General features: G+C 39.0%; 1 protein-coding gene across 3 annotated transcripts in view; it reads right to left on the reverse strand.

Moving 5' to 3' along the window:
- Nucleotides 1-21732, reverse strand: part of atxn1a (ataxin 1a) — a 113464-nt gene that overhangs the window by 25638 nt on the left and 66094 nt on the right. For all 3 annotated transcript variants that reach the window (XM_046834758.1, XM_046834760.1, XM_046834759.1), the window contains exon 3: nt 13247-13358. The gene's annotated coding sequence lies outside the window, so the exon portion shown is untranslated. The remainder of the gene's footprint in view (nt 1-13246; nt 13359-21732) is intronic.

Consider the following 21732-nt stretch of genomic DNA (forward strand, 5'->3'; position numbering starts at 1 on the left):
TGAATATTTTAATTAATAAATATAATGATATAATTTTTATTTTATAAATAATAAATATAATGTAGCGCTCTCCATGCAGCATGCAGTCTCACATATTACAAAAACAAACAAAACACGTTGTGTCAGTGATTCGCCTTTAGAGGGCGCTCTCGTAACGACAGCAGACTTTCTCAGTCACTGCAGCAATAGAAGCAAGCCGAAAAAATCTATATGGATTTTTCCCAATAACAGCAATCAACTATCGGTGCCAATAAATCAGCAAAACCGATGACCTGGCAATTGATGAGCCGCGTTTGTCTAGTTTAGTTTGTTTCTTGTGAGCTTTTAATGACTACTACTTTTGTCGATTGTTTAGGTCAGATAGGAAAAAAGGCAGTCACCAAAATGTACAGCCTATAGCCTACTTTTGTATTTAAACTTAATAGTAATAGCTTTGCTGGCAGATTAGCAAACTCAACTAGCATCTCACCAAAGTCACCACAATATGCCACTTTATTCAAAGCTTTATTTATTTTAATGTATTTAATTTCTACATACAGTAACTGATATTTTGGAATATACAATATGTATGTGTGCATGCAAAAAGTACACACACAAACATCCACTCAGAAACATCACAGAAGGGCCACCACACAGCATGGCATATTGCTCGAACCTAAAAACCGACTGTGGGGTTCTTAACGTGTCCAAAAGCGCAGGAGCTGAAATGCAGCAGAGCTGCGTGAGCACTCATTCGGCTTATTGTGGGTAGATGGGTGAACACACAACTGCACTCCATGTGGCCTTGCTTGCCTCCATTGTGGCTCTCCTGTGTTGTAGCAGGCCAGACAAAGCAGCGGGCAGGCAGCAGGGAATTGCTTTGAGGACTCTGCTGTGCACTACAATAGCCTACTTTGAACCCCAGAAAGCTGACTAATGCAAACGCTGCCTGTTCAATCAAATACACTCCATATTTCCTAGCATTTTCTTGATTTTTTTTTTTAATGACGCAAATCATTTGCAGACATGTTTAGTTTAGTCTACTAGAAAAGCTTTTTTGTTGTTTCGGGGTCAGACCACTTCGAGGCGACCGACCGCTTCACAAGGCACCATGATGTGACGAGAAACAAATGGTGAGAATTATTCGATATCTGGGAAGCCTTTTATGTGATCATTCATTCATAGCAAATTAAACATTTTGAGAACACTGAGCTAATAAACACTGGAGCCCCAACCCCCCTGCCATCTTTTCTAAAAGCAGAGTATCTCTATCACTTGATCAGCCTTGTTTGTGTACATGATAAATCATACCATGTGTTTACCATAGCATATGTGAAACTTTAATACGATAATCAGGGGTCATGTGGAGTGTATTCCTTTGCGATTATTTTGGGGTTGAACTGATTGTGTGGAATTTGGGGAATTATGTGGTAAAAGTGCAACATTTTGTTGATGGAACTGGAGGGACTGGTTAGTACTGTATATGGCACTGGTGGATAAAGTACACAAACCATGTACTTAAGTTATAGAGATACTCTAGGTAAAATATTACTCTGGTAAAAGTACTCCCTCTAAACTTTTACTTGAGTTAAAGAGCAAAAGTATTTGCCTTCACAAAGTACTATGATTTATTATAGCTATAATGTCCTATTACGACATTTTTGTTACAAGACTCTTGTTCAATCAGTGTTACTCTTAGCACACCAATCTAATAATATTATATTAATTAGACAAACACGGATTGATATCTATTAAAATCTAATTAAGCTTGAAGCTTGAACCAAATAAAATAACCGGATTTGAGAGCAGTAAGTTTCTGTTTAAGGTTTATTTGAATTATTCCTCTTAAAATGTTCTGCTTGCTGTTGAACTGATGCTGAACTGTTGGTACTAAGTAGATACCACCAATGGCAATCAAATAAAGTTGATTGATGACTTGCTGCGTGTTTGGCCAGTTATGTTTTTATCCACTCATTGATAAAAATGAACGAAAAACATTTAGCAAAATGTAGTTGAGTAAAAAAAAATAAATACATTTGACATTCAAATGTATTGAAGTTCAAGTCTCCCCAAATATAAATATGTTACTTCTACAGTAAAGCACAGATAAGCAAAAAAAGCTACTTAAATACGAATTCTGCTTACTTTGTTCCTGTCCACCACTGTTACATGGTACAAATGTAAGTGAAAAAAAAAATCATTTTTATTTGTATATTTTTTAATAAAGGTGTTTATTCATCTTTCGGTGAAATGTTTCTTAACCTCACTTGGAAAGTGTGAAATGAATGTCAAAAAGTGTAGAAGTCGTATCTCTTGTATAAGTCGTCTTTTGTCTTGGTCATTGTCTTGAATGTTTGCAATCGCGTTTGTCGGTTCATTGCACTTTCCTTTCTCTAAAATACTGCAGGACTTGACAGCCCAAGAGAAAAGCACTTGCTCAATAATGAATGTATGGGTTTTGAGCAGGTCAGATTAGTGTGTAATGTGAGAAATGGTGTGTGTATGTGTGTCTTACTCAGCAAGTCCCGGCTGCCCCTTTGACAGCCTCGCTATGCCTACTGAAGATCACCATGTCACCTTCCACGGGGCAGGCGCACAAACGCCTCACCCGCAGCGATTGTTTGCAAAGATAATATAGCGCTTAATGGGTTTTTGAAGGACGAGGGTTTCAAATCATAAGCGCTTACTGTGGCAAAATCAGAGGTTACTGCTGAAAGACGAGACTTTTCACACAAACCTTTGAACAAGTAGTCGGATGGCTTGAGTGTTTACTCCTCTTCTAGGCGAGTCACTTATCTTAATAGTTTATACTTACATTTATGAACTGCTATAAACACACATCCACTCACCGGCCTCTTTTTATTTATCTCAGCTTGTGAGACCATCTGTCCCGATGACTTTCCTGGAGTGGAAAACCTGACACTGATACTGGAGACTCCTTCCACAAATAGTAAATAAACATCTCCTTATAGAAAGTGTTACTATATTAATAAGCATGCAAAAATGTTTGCAAGATCTTTACTGTAGTATTAGATATAGATTATGTGACGCACCCGCCATAAATGTCCCCCGTGTAAGATTTTACCATGTAATCAGTAATATAATAGGAAGACTGTATTAACATAAACCTATTATTTTCTTTCACAGCTGGCACTACTTTACCACCAACACTATCAAACCAAAAAATATAAAACATTGCTAAGATATAAATACTCATGCACTCGTTTTCAGGAAGCTATTCATCCTGTTCAGGGTTCCAGGGGCTCTGGGGCTTATCCTGAGAACACTGGGAATGAAGTGGGCAAATACCTGGAATGGAATGCTAGTGAATCATACGGACACACACACACACACACACACACACACACACACACACACACACACACACACACACACAAATGGCAATTTTTCTCAGCTAAGCCACCTACTGGTATGTTTTGTGGAGGATGTAGGAGGAAACTGGGGAACCAAAATGAACCTAACACAGACAGTAATCTGCACTCAGGATCAAACCAGGGCCCTGATAGAAATACTACTAAACAGAAAGCTGTTAAAGAAAAATATGTATACAAAATTAAGTATTACAGTACAAAAAGTTTTATAATCAATATAAACAATATAAAAGCCCTATAATATGCATAAAAAGGGTCTAGGTGTAAAATATGAGTCTCTTGACTGTAATCTCAGCCTAGCTAAGAGCCTCACCGATTCGTGTCTAACAGCAACCTGGAAAACATTAAGTCACTTTCCATTAGCTGTCTGATATTTTTTCAGCATGGCCAGATGGGAGGCGGATCAAGGTGCAATGCCACATCGCTCTGAGAGCTCAGAGGTCTGCCACAGACTTCAGAGGAAATTCCAATTCACTGATGTGCTCTGGGTGGTCCGTTCATAGCAGGAAGGGCAGATCTGGAGCTGAAAAGCCCACAAGACAGTTCAGAGTTCCTGCCTTTCTAAAAGCCAGCAAAATCAGTATATAAACCTCAAATCTGAAATCAGCGAGATTCCTTGTCCAGTCGTCCTTTTTCATGAAAATGCAATGACATTCGCCTGCATCTGAGGTTACTATAACGTCATATCATTTTAATACTAGAATTTCATGTCCCACCTTCTTCTATATCCCCAAACCTCCAGCATTTAAATCTGGCTCCAGTACATGCGATTAATAAATCTGTATATCATTTCTAATTCCTATTCCAGCTTATCACTGTGCTTTTGAACAGATATAAACGAAGTCTTGTAATGCTTCCCAAATAACATTCAGGCAAGGTTAGAAAAACAGCAATAACACTTTAGAATATGAAACACAAGTGGTACCAATATGACACCGATTCAAAGCGGAGGGGAAAAGATTAGTTCAATTCCTGTAACACAAATGTGTGTTTTTTTAAAGAAATGTAAGGAAACAATACTATATGTCTAAAAGAAGTGGGCCACCTGACTACGTGTTTTTCCCTCAAACTGTCACTGTCCCTAAGTTGGAGGCACACAATTGTATAGGATGTCTTTGGATCTAACAGTCCAAACCTGTTCAAAGTCCATGAAGATATGCTTTATATGAGTGGAAGTGGAAGATCCTGTGTGGCCTGCTATAGATCCTATTGAACACCTTCGGGATGAATTGAAACACTGACTGCACCACTTTTCAGTCTACACCAGTACCTGAGTTGAACAGTGTTTGGGTCTCTTAGTTCAAGTGAGTTCTCCTAGTTCACCCTAATACCTCCTATACAGCTGCCTGCTCTTACTTTGTGCTTTGAGTTTGGGGAAGGACCACATACAGCTAAAAAACACAGGACTTTCTCTCAATACACAGGTTTATATAGTAAAACTTGCAAACTTGAAACACCTCTACCTATTACCATTTTACTTAGTACTACTATACTTCTACAAACACTGAGCAGGCGAAGTGAAGGTGAAGTGAATAACACTGATTATCTCTTCATCATGGCACCTGTTAGTGAGTGGGATATATTAATAAGCAAGTGAACATTTTGTCCTTTAAGTTTATGTGTTAGCAACAGGAAAAATGGGCAAGCGCAAGAATTTGAGCGAGTTTGACTAGGGCCAAATTGTGATGTCTAGACGACTGGGTCAGAGCATCTCCAAAACTGCAGCTCTTGTGGGATGTTCCCGGTCTTCAGTGGTCAGTGTCTATCAAAAGTGCTCCAAGAAAGGAACAGTGGTGAACCGGGCACAGGGTCATGGGTGGCCAAGGCTCATTGATGCACATGGGGAGCGAAGGCTGGTCCATGTGGTCTGATCCAACAGATGAGCTCCTGTAGCTCATATTGCTGAAGAAGTTAATGAAGTTATTGCTCAAAGGGTCAAAACAGTTTTGGCAGCAAAAAGGGAACCAGCACAATAGCAGGCAGGTGGTCATAACGTAATGTCATAATCGGTGTATGTCTACAATACTATAGAAATATTTCTGTGAAATTGATTTATGGATTCTTAAGGAAAAAGGGAGCAAAGAATAAAGTAAAAAAAAGAAAAAAACTTGTCCATTTTGTTTTCCAGATTTCAAATGCAGCAATCTAATGAGTGTTCCCAGACTACGCACACACTTCTGTTAAACACTGACATCATCACATTTTTACTGAAGTTATCATGGTCAGTGGTCCAGAACCTACTGCAAACAAAGACTCCCATGTACAGATGTGAAATGCTATGAGAAGAGTTTGTGGTCAGCAGTGTAACCCCGGGGAGATGTGAAACTTCGAGCTCCTGAAGAATATAAGAAGACTGGCCTTGGGATACAAAACGGGTATCTGTTTTACTGCTCGAGAATGTATGATGTGTAAACGTGTATGACTAAGGGTTCCCAAAGTTAAAGCACAGCCAGCGACAAGACAGCATTCTTTCTCTCTTTCTGTCTCTCCGATGCTTCATTCGGAGCCGCGAGTGTCCGCATGGCTTTAAGTGGAGAAGGAGAGAAAGAGTGAGCCACAATGGAATGTCATTGCTTGCGCTTGCCAAGAACACTTTTCCCATGCACCGGAGAGCCAAGACTTCCCTTGGCCGGCCAAGAATAGCACCACTGTCCTAACACACTCACCAAGACCTACGCATGCACACACATCCCTCATGTCTGGAGTAACAGAGCTCTTAAAGGCCCACCGGGTGCTTTCCATAAACTATAAATGAGATCTCAAACTTAAAAAGGCAGATGGACAAGGCAAAAAATAAAAACCAAACACTCCAAATGAGTTGCGAAATGTCTTGCTGAAATTGAAAATAAGTGCAGTGTACGTAAAAAAAAAAAAAAAAGCCATAAAGCCCTAGTCATAAATCTGTTCAGTGATTCTTTATGATTTGCCAACTAGAAATCCTGGTTAAAAAATACCACAAGATGGCCGGCTTTTACCAAATATAGCGGTGAACAAATGATCAGTCATGTCTGTTCAGATGGAGGATGAAAAAGTTTCAGTCCTGCTCTCTCCTTGCCCTGAAACCTGATCTACAAGGCCATAACATGGTAGCTAATATAGATATTGATAAGCTCCTTAGAAACCATATAAAAGCAAAAGTATTAGACTTTTTCAACCACACTATATGTGGTTCTGTTAGTACAAAGTCGAAGGTACACAATTGTATAGGATGTCTTTGAATGCAGTAGCATGAAATTTTCCCTCCACGTGAATTAGGAGACCCAAACCTGGTCCAGTATGATAATGCCTCTGTGTGCAAAGGGAATCTTGAGTGGCCTGCTACAGAGCTCTAAACTCAACCCAACTGAACACCTTTGGGATGAATTGGAATGCTGACTGCACCCCAGACCTCACCTACATCAGTACCTGACTTTACTAACACTTTTTGAGGATGGATTTGGACTGTAATTATTAGCAACAATTTACCACAATGGCTTAGGACCACAGGTTTGCACTTAATCACAACATACCTTTACAAAGATTAACTCTAATATTGATATATCATAGCCTTAACAACCTGTACATATGTAAATATTTTACATGGCTACCAATGCACTTCTGGTTAGATGATCACTGTATTCTATGCCATGTGCAATGATAATAATCGAATCGAATCAAATCGTATCTATAATGAATGGACATTCAGTGATGAGGATGAGTTTGGTTCCCTCTGAGTCTGGTTCCTCTCACAGTTTCCTTCTCATGCCTTCTCAGAGAATTGATTGCCACAGTCGCCACTGGCTTGCTCATTAGGCCATTAGGCCAAATTACAATGAAAACTCATTAAAGCTCATTAGGCCAATAGGCCAAATTACAACTAAAACAAACACATGTATAACTTACACATATACTAAAAATTACCGCTTTATCTGTATAAAGCTGCTTTTACACAATACCCATTGTTAAAAGTGCTATACAAAGAAAATTTTTTTACATTGAAACGAATTATAACAGCAAATGGGGACAAAATGTCGAATGGGATATTTAAAAAGTGTACATGAACATTATGGTGAGGTGTCCACAAACTTTTAGCGAGTATTTCCCTCTTCTAGCAAAGTATAAGCCTCATACTGTACATACATTTATTATTCGAATAAGGCTATTATACACAAACCTACAAATCCGAATAGTAAAAATCTTTCTACTGTCATCCAGATTACACTTTGACTGATGGGATAATCGGGATGTATCCCAGCACCGTGAAGAAATTTAAACATAGCTCGCCCAAACACAAACTCTGCCTGTTCCAGGATCAAGCGTTAGTGATCTCTCCACCACCAGTAATACTTTGACCTACCACATTTCAAAAGAAAAATCTCTACCTTCTACTCACTATGTTTTCAATCACATCACTACAATTTTCTATGATATTTGAGTTATAACTCAATTAAATGTCGGGATGATAGCATGATCACACACGGTGTGTTGTAACAGATACATCGCAGAGTCAAAAGTATGTGGGCGCTCACTGTCACACCTATACGGGTATGTAGTTCTTCTTCAAACATCTGGCAACAAAGTTAAAAGCACACAGTGGTATAGAATGTCTCTGTATGCTGTAGTTTTACAAGTTCCTTTCAATGGAATTAAGAAAGGCAAGAGTGGATTAACTTGAGTGTCCTGAAAGGAAACCTGACCTCCACCTGGCTGTATCTCAAAACCTCCTCACCAACACCATGTGTCTGACCTCACTAATGCTCTTGCAGGTGAATAATCACAAATCCTTCCCAATAGAGTGGAGCTTATTACAATAGATAAAAGGAAACTTAAATTCCTGTGAATGCATAGGGTTTAGGCAACATGTCGGTGGGATGGTGCCAACGTCCACATACTTTTGGCAACATAATGTATTATTATGCTAGATAACATTTTGGTTACAATCAGTAGTTAAAATGACTGTGATCTGTGACAAACTCTCTCACTCGTTCTCACTCACTGTCTCTCTCTCACTCATTTCATTTGCTCTCCAACTCACTGGTTCTCTCTTTTACTCTCTCTCTGTCTTTTATTTATTTGCTCTCTCACTAACTCTCTCTTTCACCTTTTATTTTTTCTCATTCACTCACAGTTATGCACCCATTTTCACCCACTCTCTTAATCTCTCTTTCACTCTCTCTTTAATTCTCTCTCTGTCTCTCTCACATACTCATTCACGCTCTTACGCGCTCTCACTCACTTTCTCTTTCCCTTACTCAATCATTCACTCTTTCTAACTTGTTCATGTGCTTTGTCACTCACTCTTTCTCAGTCATATGCATTCACTCTCTCTCTCTCTCACTATTACTTTTACTCAGTGCTTGAATTGAGTCAAGTTTTATTGGGGTCCCCAGTTGTGTAATTCATATTTTTTTTTTACTAAAATAATCTTGGGGATCCCCCTAAGTCTATTTATTACCCCCCCCCCCCCCCTTTTTTTTTTTTTTTTACTTTTTACCTCTCATTTACTTATGTTCATTCACACTCTTTCTCTAATTCTCTCATGTTCACTACCTTCCTCACTCCCTCTCTTGTTCTCTCTTGATCACTTTCACTCACTCATTTACTCACCCATTTACTCAGTCATTTACTCACTCACTCACTCACACTCACTCACTAACTCACTAACTCACTCACTCACTCAATCACTCACCCTCTCTTGCTCAGTCTCACTTTCTTTCTCCCTCCTCCTTCCTCCTCTCTTACTTTCTCTCTCAATTAGTCAGTGACTCAATCAAGCACACTCTCATTCTCTCTTGCTCACTTTCACTCACTCACTCACTCACTCACTCACTCACTCACCACGCTCACTATTACTCCCTCCTCTTTCTTGCTTAGTCTCTCTTTTTCACTCTCTCTCTTTGATTCTTTCTTGCTTACTATTACTGTCTCCCCTACTCACTCACTCTCTCAATCTCTCTCTGGCCCCCCCCTTTCTTCTTGCTCTCTCTCGCTCCCATTTTCTTGTACTCACTCATGCGCTCTCTCACTCCCAATCCCTTGAAACTGAATTACTTTCCGACAACATTTTTTCATATTTTTCTGCTTTTATTTAATTGCGGGAATTTAGAGATGTAAAGTTTTGCACTTTGACCCCTGAGTAAAGAACCTGGGTTCTGTTTTTCTCACCTCTGCTGAAATTTTACATCCACCTGACTTGGTCCATGCACTGATGACAGGAGGGACACAAGAGAACAGAGTGCAAACACAAAAATGTAAATAATTGTAACACAAAATGATCAGGCAGTCCTGCTCAGTGTAGGACATGAGAAGATTAGATGAGTTTTAAAAGTGGAAACTTCAAAGAACTCCTCAAGAGAGAGAAGAGAAGCCAGAGCAGTGTGATTAATTGCTATGCTTCACCACACACCTTTAGAGGCCATTGCCCTTTCATTGAAGAAGAGACTACACTTAAGCCCCTCTGGCATAGAGACACAGAGACACAGAGACACAGAGAGAGACAGAGAAACAAACAAAGAGAAAGACTAGAGAAAAAGAATAAATGAAATCATCAAAACGATCTGGAGTCTAGACTATATCTTTTTACTTTTTTCAACTGTTCCACACACACACAAACAGCTAAGGACATCCTTGGCATTCACTCAACCCGGGCCCATCAACACCCAGCCGGAGGAGAGAAACAAACGCTCCCACTACACATAATTAATCTCACAGCTCGCAAAGACTAACGACTAAGGCACATGATTCACCAAACACACTAAGCCAGGGGGCTCCAACCTTTAGTACACCACAAAACCAGTTTCCATCAGATCAGCTGTGTTTGTTGAGAAGGCTGTTTTTTTTAGATATAAAACTGTTATATACTCCGATCAGGCATAACATTACGACATAACATTATGACCAGTGAAGTGAATTGCACAGATTATCTCTTCATCATGGCATCTGTTAGTGTGTGGGATATATTAGGCAGCAAGTGAACATTTTTAAAGTTGATGTGCTAAAAGCAGGAAAAATGGGCAAGTGTAAGAATTTGAGCGAGTTTGACAAGTTGGCCAAATTGTGACGTCTAAACGACTGGGTCAGAGCATCTCCAATACTGCAATACTGGGATGTTCTCGTTCTGTAGTGGTCAGTATCTATCAAAAGTGGTCCATGGACGACTAAGACTCATTGATGCATGTGGGGAGCGGAGGCTGACGATGAACTGATTTATACATTTAAAAGTTATATTCGTACTCAATTTTAATTCTGGAAAGCTACTTTGGGCCACATCCAACAATTCTATACTCTTACTGTGAGTTTGCTCTTAAAGGGCAAAACACACAACAAATAACATTTAGTCTAATATTTATAGACATTTTCTCCAGAATGTTCTCGTGGCCTATTAAACTATTACAGTATCAGTATTTCAGGATTTGTGCTTGTCACGTTGTATGATTAGCTCCAAACAAGCATTTATTGTAAATTAATACATTTGGCCTTTCAAAAGTAGAAATAGGTTAAGATTTTTAGATTTCAGTTTAGGAAAATATGACACATTGTAGTATATAAACAATATTAATTAACAATTAATCTACCGATAAAAGAAAGTTGAAAAAATTAATTAAATATCGATGTATCCTGCAAAACATACAACGAAACCAAACAAAGTTCCAGCATGGATATTGTGAGCTGGTTGCTCAGTGGTTAAGGCTCTGGGTTACTAATCAGAAGGTCGGGAGTCAAGCCCCAGTATCACCAAGCTGCCACTCTTGGGTCCTTGAGCAGCCCCTTAACCCTCTGTATTCATAGGTCACTGTAACATGGCGCTCTGACCCCAGCTTCCTAACATTTCACTGTGCTGTAAAAAACATGTGGCACGTATAAAGTCCCTTTCTTTCTTGCAGTATTACAGTATTCTTTCTTACAGTCATATTAAATATAGTGTAATATAGTGAGTGATAGTTTATGTGTATAGTATAGTATAGTGTGTGTGTGTGTGTGTGTGTGTGTGTATGTGTAGAAGCTTAAACAGTAAGAGTATGTGTTCTGGTAGTTGGAGTCCAAAGCAGCCATGTTTGTAGGCTGCAATGTCTGGTGGGAACACGAGTTCAGGTTTTACATGCCTGACAGCCATTTGCATTAAAGACAAGTTGAATGAAAGAATTACAATATACATATAAAAACAGTAAGCCTATTCCTGGACATATTTACTCATTTCGAGCGTAGAAGTTCACGTCATTTTCCCACAATCCTATAAATAAGAATAGATATTTATGTTGTGAAGCTCTGTTTTCCACACTGGTCGACGTTTTTTTCTTTGTATATAACTGTGTTTCTGTCAAACGAAAGAATGAAGTGTAATTTCAGTCCTACAGATTCCTCATCTACACTTTGTTGCTTTTTATTTTTTCACAAAAGCCAAAAGTATGAATTCCAAAAATAGATTAAAGCTAATGAACTAAATATCTCCTTGGTATAAATTATGTTTTTTTAATTCAAGTTGTCCTCATTTTGTCCTAAGGGAATGCACATTTTTGAGACTAATGAAGTTGCACTAGTCTCTCAGTATATATAGTGAATATGTACAGTATGTATATAGAGAGAATGGCTGTCTTATGTGCACGAACCCATACAGATATATGGGCACCTGACCATAAGATTTGTTTGTGCTTTCTTAACATCCCATTCCACATTTAGTCCCATTTGCTCTTATAAAGACCTCTACCCTTCTGGGAAGATGTTACACTAGATATTAATGTGTGCTTGTGGAGATTTGTGCTCATTCAGTCACAAGGGTGTTAGTAAAGTCAGATACTGATGTAAGTGAGGCGAGGAGGCCTGGGGTGCAGTCAATGTTCCAATTCATCTTATAGGTATTCAATAGAGTTGAGGTCAGAGCTCTATAGCAGGCCACTCAAGATCTTCCACATACTTTCAACCCATGTAAAGTATATCTTCATAGAGCTGGAGCTGTGCAAAGGGGTATTGTCATGCTGGAACAGGTTTGGGTCTCCTAGTTCAATAGAAGGGAAAATGTAATGCTACCTTTTCTTACAAATTAACACATTACTGGTTACTGGATAACAGGCTATTGATAGTAGACTTGCCTAAAGCATATGTGCGTGTGTGCACGTGTGTGTGTGTGCGTCTGTTTTCCTCTACACACTGTGCATGAATCATAAAAGGCACATTTTCCCTCGCCACAGGAAGACAGCGGCTGGATTTTCCTGGAGGTGTTTTGCAAAAAGCGCAGCACTGTCCTCGCCCGTGCATAGCGTTGTTTGGTAAACACTCTCTCTGTTGCCAGGCAGACCTGCACCTTGGCTCAGCCAATCACGGCTCAAGATGAGAGGCCAACAAGGTTAGCGCTCTAACGAGCACACTCTTTACACGAACCCGGACACAGAGCACTGGGCTGCCACGGTGTCCTTGTTAAACCCTGATCGTGGCGAGACTCATCGTAAAGCAGAGAGAACAAGCATACGCAATAAACAGGAACACACTTTATTAGAAAAACTGCACTTAGCAGGTCAGATTGCTCAATAAACTGTGCAATGAGTGTTCGCCATTTTGGACGTACAACCGTGTGAGTTACAGCTAAAACACAGACACCAGGATGGATTCCAGGATGAGAAGAAGCTACAGAATTGTGTGTGGGAGTGTCTGAGTTATATCTTTGTGGGGACCATATGACCTTAAAAGGGAAGGAAGATTTGAAGTTTTTGCTTTGTGGGGACCTTTGGCTGTAGTTATTTTTATCCATTTTTGTTTACTGAGGTTAGGATTCCTGTGTCATATGTTATTGGCATTAATAATACTGTTATTTGAATGTCCTCATAACACAGGAATACATGATAGTGTGTGTATGTGTGTTTTGTGTGTGTGTGTGTGTGTGTGTGTGTGCACACCCAGCACACCTCATTCAGGTTCAGCTCCTGTGTTCTCCCTCCAGTGCATCAGTGTGTGAAGTGGCCCATGGGAGTTCTTACAATCCCAGCACAGCACGTGTCCTCAGGTTTTCAGCTCGGCCTGCGCACACACACACACACACACACACACACACATTAATCTTCATTTGTCTTCCAAGCCACTCATTTGAATGTCTCTAAATATAAATGACCTTACACCCAAAAATATTATCACTACAAGGGCAGAATACATGGACACACACCAGTGATACTTAATCAGAATCCTTTAACTCTGTCAAAGCAACCAGCATTGCATGTGTGTGTTACAAAAGTATGTTAATCGGTTTTTAACCAGTGCTGTTGTCGGAAATGTATGCAGAGCACCGATGAACACAATGTCAGCACAGAAATAGTTCCAGTCGCAAATTGTGCACCCAGACTTCCAGCTAAAAATCTTTCATTTGAACATGTGGAGTGAACTTTACCCAGTATCAGCAATTAAATACAGAAAAGATTTTGAAACACAGTTGTATAGGATGTTTTTGGATTCAACGGCATTCCATTTTTCCTTCACTTTAACTACTAGAGCCAACCCTCAACCCTACTGAACACTTTTGAAATGAATGTGAACACTGACTGCACCCCAGGCCTCCTCACCTCACCTACATCAGTACCTGACTTTACTAACACCCGTGTTCCTGAATGAGCAGAAATCTCCACAAGCACACTTCAAATGTAGTAGAGCATCTTCCCAGAAGATGAGATGCTGTTATAAGAGCAAATGAGGAGTAAATGTGGAATGTGATGCTCAAAAAGCACATATGGATTTTACAGTCAGGTTTTGAGGTTGACTGATTCATTGCTAGGTCGCGTCCACTGCCGGAGGGGCTTAGAAGGTCCGCTGTCATTACGAGAGCAGCATCCAGATGCGAATTACAGATGCCACATGCTGTTTGTTTTTACATGTGAGACTGCGTGCTGCACGGAGAGTGCTATATTATATTTATTAAATGTAATTTATCATTTATATAATAATTTTTATTTATAGAAATAATATATTCATATATATGAATTATGAGCACATTTTCATGATTCAATACTGTTTATTTTTTTCATAAATATCATTACTATTATACATGGAGTGTTTGTGGGTTTGTTATCTAGTATACATTTTAATCAGTTGATTAATCAGTTATAGTCAATTACGATTCAACCTAACCTAACCTAACTAGGTAACCATTTACATTCAATTAAAATGATACAACTATTAGAAGTTTTAGTTATACCACTTTGAGAAGGTGGAAAGCAACTACTTTAATATCAATTACATAAAAGGGTAATTTTTTATTCAGGATTACAGTTTTTCTTTTTTATTATAATTCAAATACACATATTGTCTTAGCTGATTTTTGAATGGCCCTAATCTCTAGCATGCTGAGAACATTTTATACGAGTGGAGTCATCATCACGCTGCCACGTTCCACCGAGTTAAAACCGAAAGCCCTTTGATAATTGTCAGTTTGAATATAGGCATGTCAAGCAGAAGCCTTGCAGGAAGTGGGAAACATAATAGCAGTGTCAAAGCTGAAATATGTTACAGATGTATTTTTCAACTTGCTGAACTTTTTTCTCTATAGATTCCTGGATATTTAAAATTACACCTTCGATTTCTACGCTAAAGTATGACAATGTTTTTTTTCTCCAATTTGCTAACAGGCCTCTACATGTACAGTATTTGTAGAAATGAGCTCCTGCGCTTTTTGCGCTTTCTCCTTTTGGTCTCTCAGCAGCTTGCTCCCTCAGCTGTTGTCCAGTGTCTGACAGATGGTACAGTCAAAAAAAAATGTCTTACCCTCGATTCATTTTTTTTCCCTTTTCCAGCCATTCAGCAACTAAGCCACAGTAACATACCTCAGAAATGTCTACAATACACAACGGCTGTTCTGGGCCCTGCTTCTCCTGCCCTACAGTCCACCACAGTCTGGGTGCACAAGGTTTAAAGAGACAGGTTTCTTTTATCTCCAATTTTTAGGAATGCCTCAAATGGCTCCAATATACAAGCCAACTGGGGGCTTAAGTTGTGTAAATGAAAATGTAAGTGACACTGAAAACAGACTAGAAGTGAGAGCATGTTCCAGCCATCTATATCTTTTTTGTTCCAGTGGAGTGAGGAAATAGAACAAAGCGGAACCACACCATATCACTCAAACCCAAATCGCTCCGATGAAATCAAGTGTGAAGGAAATGAAATACTGGAAAAAAATAAAAACCTCCATGCAAGCACGCTTTAGCTACAACAGAAACAAGGTGAATAAGGCAAACACACACACATCTCAATAGAGTCTTTCAACCTTTCTCTAAGCAGTGTAAACAGGAACATGACATCTGTCTACTCTACATATCAGAGCCTGTTGTCACCTTTATTCATAATTGTATGTGAATTTAAATTCTTTTGCAAATATTTTGTAACAGATTTAAATAATAATTAGCATTTCATTCCAACAAATACACTATATAGACAAAAGCTTGTGGGCATGTGATCATAAGACTGGTATGAGCTTTTTTAACTTACAATTAGTGATGGGTCGTACATGAACGATTCATTAAATTTGATTCTTTAGTGACTCCGAAGAATGAGTCGTTTTAATAAGTGATTTGTTAATTTTTTACAGGACGTGCATATCTTTGAAGGTCTTCCTGATCTCTAGTCGTGTTCCAGTAACATTCTTTTGCTCTTAAGGCATGTGTGCTACTCAAAGCACCTCGAACAACTCGTTGCAGCATCGCCGATGTCAAACGTAAGTCATGTCTAACATTTATGCGGCAAATTTGCCAAGTTTCACACAGAATTTCAGGGCTGCTCTATGATGAAATCGCAGACGTGGTAACACACAGGGTCAGAATAGCACCGGTTAGCACCATTACTCTCAACTTTTTGATACCACCTCAATGTCAAATTTTGCTTTATTTTGGATCAAAGGAATGAAATGAACTAAAGGGAAAAGAAAAAGGTTTGTTCATTTTGATGGACAAGATAAAAAAACAAGTCATTAATTACTACATCCGATTCCACATTTAGTTCCCATTTACTGTTAAATTAACCTCCAGGGTTCCCCTTCCCCTTTAGGGAAGATGTTCCCCTGAGAGTTTGTGCATCTAATCTATCAGTTTTACTGAAGATCCGCTGTTGGTCAAGGATATCGGTATCTTTTCTTAATGTAGTTTGAGTGCGATTAGTGTCATTATTAATGTCATCCTGCATGAGTTTGGTGAAACTGTTGAAAATGAATTTGGTGAAAATTAAATTATGCTTTCCGAGTGATCCCTGGAAGTGATTCCTATCTCTGTCTCTGTCGCTGACTTTATCCCAAAACCACAAAGCTGATGTACAGAATCATCTCATCAGATTTAGACTAATGGCTAGTGTTCACTTTATATGTGTGTGGTTTTGGATGTCAACCCTGCTCTATCATGGACAATCACTCACATACATACACACACTGAGAGAGAGAGAGAGAGAGAGAGAGAGAGAAAAGAGAGAGAGAGAGAGAGAGAATGAGAGAGAGAGAGAGAGAGAGAGAGAGAGAGAGAATGAGTGAGAAAAAAAAGATGGAGAGAGTAAAAGAGACTGAATGAAAGCTGCTGAGAGTGAGAGAGACTGGAAAAAGTGAGAGGGATGTTGACAGAGCATGAGAGAGACTTAAAGATTGTGAAAGGCTGAAAGAGAGAGAGACTTAAAGAGTGTGAATTCGACTAAAAGAGACTGAGAGTTTGAAAGAGAGTGAAAGAGAGACTAAAAGCGATCAAGAGAGCGAGAGAAACATCTCACACACACACACACACACACACACACACACACACACACACACACACACACACACACACACTAAATTATATGTATAAAGACCTTTAATTGACATATTCATTACAGTAGTTAATAAACATCTAAACACCAAACTATAACATTCTGTCTTTGTTAATTCCATTTTACACACAATACAATTTTACAATAATTTATACCAATAAAAACTGCATTTTGTATTTGCAAGGGCACTACCCTATAATTCCGACGATATGCATTCCTTTGAGTTTGGCCCTCACGAAGAGCAGAATACATTGCCGAACACAAACACTTCCCATTTCCATGCTTTACAGCACTCAAGGTCAGACTGTAAGTGTGTCAGTGAGGGAGTGGTGGAGTAGGAGAGAGATGACATCATTACTACAACAGCTCTAAAGACAAGATCAATAGAGAAGTCGCTGTGGGGCGAGGCGTGAGCTCATCTTCCCAGCCAAGACCTGATGACTACAACCTTCCTGTGTGTGCAGAAGCAATGTGGCCAGCCAGGGAAAATCCATATCTAGCACACACAAGCAAATCCACCTCGCAGCCAGAGTGATTATTTCACTAGGATTATAATCGTGAAAAACGACTGTACTCGAGCACTCAGACGCTAAAAAGGAGCTCCCCAGATTCTCCCCATTAACCCTCATTTCTTCTCTCTCGCACAACACCGTAATAAGGCTTTATTTATGTTTGAAGCAAGCCTCGACGGTACGCCGCTCTCGGCTGGATGTGTGGTATTTCTAATTGTTTATGTCCTACATGCTGTTCCTGTTACACCAAATAAATCACAGCAAGGTCAAAGTCATAACGGGCAATCTCAAATGTCTATTAGCATTCAAAACCTGCTTCTCTGTTCAAACAGCACATATGTTGCCCCGTCTAAGAGCGAAATGAACATGGAAATCTCTTCCAGGATAACTGGAGAAGCGTTATTCAGCCATACGCTGCGTCGTGCCATGCTTATTGTCTCTGTGGCATCAGTCTGATGCAGAGATAGTCACGTCCCCAGCCTGCGCTAACAGAACAATCAGGACAAAAGCAGCGGTAAGCAGATAGCACCGTGTCTATCGAGTTACCACGCCGCACTGGAACAACCTCTAAGTCTGGGTTGACCAACACCATTGTCCAGCAATTATACAAAGCCGTTCAGACCATCGGTGTACGTTACGATCGGCCATTGTTTGCCGAAAAGCTTCAATCCAGCAGGCCGAGGATCACTTTTCCGTCTCCTGCTGAAAACTTGAACGAGCTTAAACTTCAGGAGGCGGAGCCCAGGACAGCTTCTATAAAACTTATCCAAGATGGCTGCCTATCCTAGCATGTCACAGCTTTCAAGCTCTGCTGTCAAAAATGTATTTGTGTTTATCAGTTCTAATGTATGTCAGAAATGTTTCTGTATGAAGTATACAAATCATTCTACTTTTGACGGATTTCCATTAGCTACATTTACATCCCCATGCAAAGAAATGCAAGAAACATACACAAGACACCAATTATGGCATGACTATTTAATTCTAGGGCAGAAAGACATATGCGACTTTTTGCTGTTCTGTCGCATTCGGACTTTGAGAACAGGCACGTACAGGTAGACAAAAACCGAAAAGATGTGTGCAAACAGAAACCTAGGCACATGAAATATAAGAGTGAAAGAGATAGATAGAGAAAGAGAGAGAGAGAGAGAGAGAGAGAGAGAGAGAGAGAGAGAGAGAGGGAGTCCGTCCAAACATTGTCAAATTAGCTGTCAAACTGTGTACATGCTGTTTAAATACTGCAGTTATTTTACTGTCAGACAGGAGGCGCTGTTCTTAAATCCTCAATGCCATCCTAAAAACAAGCAAAAACACATTATTCCAGCTCATTTCCTGATTTCTGATCTCTGAGTGTCAAGTCAGTGAGTTTGTTGGGCCTTTTGTGAGCCTTAACAGCATAAACAATGTTTCACTCGTTCACACATACTGTGTCTATAGCAAATCTATAGTACAAGGGGGAAAAAAAAGGATATAAAGGGTGCAAGGAGGTTTGTAAATACTATGTATGTAAATACTATGTAAAAGCACATACAGAGTAAAACCAAAACTTACATGTGAATATATTGAGCAATGCTATTCAATATGTTCAACCAACTTTATTCTTCATAGAGTCCTCAGTCACATTCTCATACATTTAAAAATTCAGGTGACTTTATTTGATTTTCTCTGTTCAGGTAGACTGAGATTAGCAAACGTTATCACCGCTGATGTCTAGCTAGCTTCGTATTAGGGCTGCTACAACTAATCGATAAAATCGATAATGAAATTCGTTGTCAACAAATGACGTTATTAGTTGGGCCGCTCAAGTTACGGGTTAGCGCGACAGCAAGATAACATCTCCGCTTGCAAAATGGCGGAGAGTACAAACAACTGTATAATCCTCATCATGTGAAAATAGAATAGTTTGATGAAGTGCCATTGTGTAAAGTGTTTGTTTGTAACTTCGGGACAGTCGCACTGGATCTGTTCTGGTTCAGGTTGCGCAATCAACTCGCTCACGACATGGTGATGGATTCAATTAAAACAGTGCGAACAAACACTAAATCTAAAAGCAGCAAATAACAGCAGCAATAAACGATTCCATTTTGTTTGTCACTGTTGTGGTTTTCAGCGAATGATTATGCATTCGTACTCGAGTGCATTATTGTTAACCTTTTTTATTTAAGCCTGTTAGTTTGCTGCGTTTCTCCGTTCCATTCTCTTTTTAAAGAATTTGTCTACTGCAACAGTAACTTATCTGTTTTCAAAGATGATTTACTTGTTTTCAATGTTTGTATGTTTAAATTATGCACAAATCATTTAATTATTATGCAAAATTAAATTAATTATATATTCCAAATGCTTATATCTTCACAAATGAACAAAAATGTTTTTTGTTTTTTTATAAAAATTGTCAAATACAATGTTGTATTATATTTTATATAGATTTTTTTAAGCATTGTTGTCATTGCATTGTATATATATACAATTCGAATTTAATTGAATTTTTTTATTTTAGGAAAGAAACAACCTAGCATAAGTGATTTTGTTCAAGGAAAAATCCCCCATGCACTCCTCTACAAGCAGCCACTATAAGCTTTATAAAATTAAAGATAAAGGTTAACCTAACATTTGGCTTTTGCATTTTTCAAGTACACTTTTATGCATAAATTTAGATTTTTGTACTGCCATGATAGACATTTTTTTTTTTATCACATAAATGTTTTGACAATAAAAGACAACCTGGGTGAATGTTAGACCAGATTACATCTTTTTGTTCCATCATACTTAAACATACTTTGTTCTTTCATTCATTCATTCATTCATTCATTCACATTTTTATTCATTCATTCAGACACTTACTCATGTCTGCTCAACACAGAACTGGCAATTAAAAAAAAAAAAAAAAAAAATTTAGTAGTGTATACCACAAGTTAAGTATGACACCTGAGACCACGGATTTGGTTTGAAGTAAACCAAGGAACATACAGCTACATTTTTAGCGATTCCACATAGAAGCAATTCCACATGTGGCCTGAGAAGCAGGACAGCCAGTGAACACAGCCAATGCTCCGGCGTTAGCTCACTGCTGAGACACCAAGTTGCCTGGTAACTCGGTCACATAAAGATCTGGTTGCATGGTTACAGAACACAAGCTTGCTTTGCTGTGGTCTGCTGCAAGCAGACACAAACATGATTAAGAAGTCAAAGCCAAAACAAGCTACTTACCTCACTGCACAAACACACACACACACATGCGCACGCACAACACAAATATGCCGAGCCGCCTTACAAGATGTGCTGTGAGGCTGCAATGAATGCCTTTATGCATCCGAGACAACACTAACAACACTATCAAAAAGCTAGGGTTGTAATTGTTGGTTATGTGTGAGTAAAGGGAAACTATACATACATATATTAGCTACATAGCCTGGTGCTTGACTGCCATTTTGTCATCAAATCTAAATGTAATTGAGAAAATGTATATTCCCTAAAAAATTAAATAAAATAAATAAAAAAATGTTTTATGTAAATAAAAATGTTCTGAGAATTTACACCATATGGATTTTTGTGGACACGAGATTTGTATTTGCTTTTTGAACATCCCATTCCACATTTAGTCTGTTTGCTGTCATTAAAACCTCCACTTTTCTGGGAAGATGTTTCACTAGATCTTTAAGTGTGTTTGAGAAGATTTGTATTTGTTCAGCCACAACAGTGTTAATAAAGACAGGTACTGATGTAGGTGAGGCGAGGAGGTCTATGGTGCAGGCAGCGTTCTAATTCATCCCAAATGTGTTCAGTCGGGTTGAGGTCAGAGCTCTATAGCAGGCGACTTAAGATCTTCCGCTTAAACCAATGTATCTTTATGGAGCTGGCTTTAGGCACATGCTGGACCAGGTTTGAGTTCATGTGAAGAAAAAATGTAACGCAGTTTTCAGAAGAACCCCATATGTATAGTTTTGTCTATATAGTGTATAACATTAAATGTAATGTAGGCAAATTTACAGCAGATCTCCAAAGTAAAAAATAAAAATGAATCTGATTCTATGGGGAAGACGTAATCCTACGGGAAAGACCCTCCGCCATCTGTAATACAGGTCTCTGTGAATATCCGTGGGGATAATCCAGCACACGCA

The sequence above is a fragment of the Silurus meridionalis genome, chromosome 22 (assembly GCF_014805685.1).
Source record: "Silurus meridionalis isolate SWU-2019-XX chromosome 22, ASM1480568v1, whole genome shotgun sequence".
Lineage (NCBI taxonomy): Eukaryota > Metazoa > Chordata > Actinopteri > Siluriformes > Siluridae > Silurus > Silurus meridionalis.